This window comes from Sinocyclocheilus grahami, unplaced genomic scaffold (assembly GCF_001515645.1).
Source record: "Sinocyclocheilus grahami isolate Dianchi unplaced genomic scaffold, SAMN03320097.WGS_v1.1 scaffold9936.1, whole genome shotgun sequence".
Lineage (NCBI taxonomy): Eukaryota > Metazoa > Chordata > Actinopteri > Cypriniformes > Cyprinidae > Sinocyclocheilus > Sinocyclocheilus grahami.
In genome coordinates, this window is record NW_015512939.1 from 18,781 (window position 1) to 22,470 (window position 3,690).

The 3,690-nt window shown below is 39.1% G+C and overlaps 1 pseudogene; it reads left to right on the forward strand.

Moving 5' to 3' along the window:
• The first annotated feature begins 211 nt into the window (after nucleotides 1–211).
• The window catches only part of LOC107578373 (receptor-type tyrosine-protein phosphatase alpha-like), a 5,497-nt pseudogene continuing 2,018 nt past the window's right edge, over nucleotides 212–3,690 (forward strand).

Consider the following 3,690-nt stretch of genomic DNA (forward strand, 5'->3'; position numbering starts at 1 on the left):
GTGACAACCATATTCCTATAACACCCTCTGGCTCAACCTGCTAAAGTAGCTACGTCCCAAACTCTCGCTATAGCTAGAGTTGGAAAGATATTGATGGATCTCTAAATGTTTGGCAGAGCACTATATATTTGATGGAGCCTGCATGGGAGGCTCAATTCACAGTTTTGGGGGAGATAAACCCATGAATGGCATACTTAGTTGTCAATGGACAATGAACTTGGTTAATAGAAGGTATTTTGATGCAAAAAAATCTTACAAACTTCACATTTGAATAGTGTTCATTTATAAGACTGAAACTTGGCATAGATTGCTTTTGGCTCATGTTTTGTTTACTCTGTTTCAGGGCAGTATGGGTGTGTATCCCCTGCTCCTGCTACTCCACGTGGCCTTTGTGGCCCTCAGCACAGCACAGACACTGCCTGACCCTTCAGGTAAGGCATCTTTATAGAACACACAAGCCTTGGTTAATGTATTCGCCTTGCCTTTATTAGAAAAAACAAACTTATTACCCTTAGAAGGTCTAGTTATTCTTTGGTGTTGATGCATTTCCTGCAGAGCCACTTTAACCCAGACTGGTCTTGGCTTGTGACTTTCAGTAAGTTATATTGTCAGCTTATCAAATTGAGAAGTGGTATTTAACCTGAAATATTCATGTATAGGGCATTAAAAGCAAGTCTTCTTTATTAAGTACATGAGGTTGTACCATTGCAATCCATCTGCTCTTACTAAAGAATGTAAAATATTTGTGAAGCCCAGAAAATTACCTAGGAGTGGCCTGGAGGAAATGGCATTTCCTCACACACCTAATTTTGTTTTGTGAGATACTCAACGTTCACCTGTTTGGGGTTGGTAAGAATTTTAAAATGTTGCTGAAAGTAGTCTCTTATGCTCACCTAGGCTGCATTTATTTGACCATAAATACAGTAAAAACAGTAATATTTTGAAATATTTTTTTTATATTTTAAAATAACCGTTTTCTATTTAATATAATTGAAAATGTGATTTATTCCTGTGATGCCAAAGCTGAATTTTTAGCATCATTACTCCAGTCTTCAGTGTCACATGATTACTGCTCATAAACCTTTCTTATTATTATCCATGTTGAAAATTTGTGCTGCTTGATCTTTTTGTGGAAACCATGATACATCTTTCTCTCTCAGGTGCAGTCCTGCCTGCCAAACCTACACACCCTCCTCCCACATCACCCTCTATAGTCACCCAGGCACCCCCATCATCCACCCCATCTTCGGCACCGTCCCCTGAACTTGTTGTAACAACAGAACTCAGTGCAGGCGTGGTGACCCCAGAGGTTCCCACAGCCCCTCCTTTCGTTGCCCCTCCAACTGTTCTCTTCCCTACCGAGGCACCGGCTGCCCCCCCAACCCCATCTGCTGCATCCCCGTCCCTCACCACCCTTAAAACTGGAGATGGCGAGACTACAGTTTTGGCTACAGCAGAGCCCCCTTCACCTGATCCGACACCCACTCAATCCACTTCAGAGCCTGAGACGGACACCCTGTCTGCCCCTACAGATGCCACCACAGCTGACATCAGCAAGCCTCCAGGTACCATTTGCGTTTTTGTTCATTTTGAAACCGATTGAGCTGTTCTTTTATCCTAGTCTTTTCCAACTATTTGTAAAGCACTGTTTACACTTTCCAGTGTGTGTTCTGTCATTTTAATCGATTGCTGTTGTGTCTTTCTGTTTTTCTCATGTAATGAAGATGATGGTGGGCAAGGCAAGTTTCTGTTACCATTTTCACTCAAATTTTCATGCAGAATGAAGTTTTTTTTTATACAAGTAGCGATCTATTACACAACCTGTTAAGAGTTGCTTATACATTACCAGTCAAAGGAATGAAGAATTGACTAGTGGTCAAACAAAATGAGGCTTTCTAAAAGGCTGTTGGCAATATATTAGGCCATTCGTCAGATTTAAGATATAAAATAAATAAATAAATAAATACATTCATGCATACATGCATGCATAAAAATAACAAATGAAATATCATTAAAAAACTATTTTACATAGTTACCTATGTTAAGTATTTTTGAAATTCCGAAATGATTCTTTTTAATATAACCGTTACATACCGTTCAAAAGGTTGGGGTTGGTAAGATATCTTAATGTTTTTAAAAGAGCTCTCTTGTGCTCCCCAAGATTGCATTTATTTGTTCAAAAATAGAGTGTAAACAGTAATATTGTGAAATATTACTTCATTTCAAAATAACTGTTTTGTATTCTAATATGTTTTAAAATGCAATTTATTCCTGTGATGGCAAAGTTGTATTACAAAGTTGCCATTACTCCAGTCTTTAGTGTCACATGATCCTTCAAAAATCATTCTTATTTGCTGATTTGATGCTCAGGAAACATTTCTATTAACAGTATTGAAAACAATTGTGCTGCTTTTAATTTCTTGTAGAAATCATGACTTTTTAAAGAATTCTTTAGTATTAATGTTTAATAGATTTTTTTATGTTTTTAAAACAGTTCTATATTTGTAACTGCAGTTTAACAACTCATTTTGTCCTCAACTCAGATGACACGGCTATCATGGCAGTGATGGTTGCCCTGTCCTCTCTGCTGGTCATTGTCTTCATCATCATCGTCCTGTATATGCTCAGGTGAGCCCAAGTATTCAGAAACTTTCAGCTGTTCGTTCAGTACAAAAAGTGCTTACAACATAGATTCTAGTTCAAAAAAATTTCATAAAGACAAAGTTATAAGCTACAAGCAAAGCACGGAAGAGCCAGCAAACACTTGCACTCTCATAATAGAACAGATGAGAGAAAGCATTCAGAAAGCTCCATTCATCAGGAAACCTAAAACGGCAGCAGGGGGCCACAGGACTGAATTGTCCAGTTACCATGGTAATGATTGGCTTTTTGTTCCACTCCGTTGTGGCAGGTTTAAGAAGTACAAGCAGGCAGGGAGCCACTCCAATTCCTTCCGCCTGACCAATGGCAGAGCTGACGACACAGGTAGGAAGAAAAGACATTGTGTGTATCTCTGTGACCGTTCTTGGGAATTTTTGATTTTAAGAGTAGCAAATATATTAAGTAACATTAAAAGACTTTGTTGGATGCAATACAAGTGTCAGCTTTTTATTTTTACATCTTGACTGAGAGATTTGTGTATCACATGAGAGCTTTTTACCTTCAATTGTACTGTGTTGCCCCCTACTGGTTGTCCAGAACACAACATAGATAAAGGACAAATTGCAAGTCATTCTTAAAATGTAAAAAAAAAAACTTTTTGTCAGAAAGTTTTTGTCTCTAACATATCCTTATGTTTCTCTTTTTCCACTCTATGTTTCTTCCCCATTCCTTACGCCTCTTTTCCTTGCACCATCTCACAGAACTTCAGAGTGTGCCGCTATTGGCCCGCTCTCCTAGTACCAACAGGAAGTACCCGCCCCTTCCTGTCGACAAGCTGGAGGAGGAAATGAACCGCCGAATGGCCGATGACAATAAACTCTTCCGGGAAGAATTCAACGTATGTGCACAAACAGACACACAACCGTAGTGCTCCAAATCATGAATGGACAGAGTCATGACTCGAAAGTTCACCATCTTTAGAATGACGTAAAAATATGGCATCTAAGGCCCCGTCCACACGGAGGTTTAGCTGTATATGCGTAAATTTTGTATCGTATAGGCGTTTCGTCCAGACGGATCTGGCGTTTT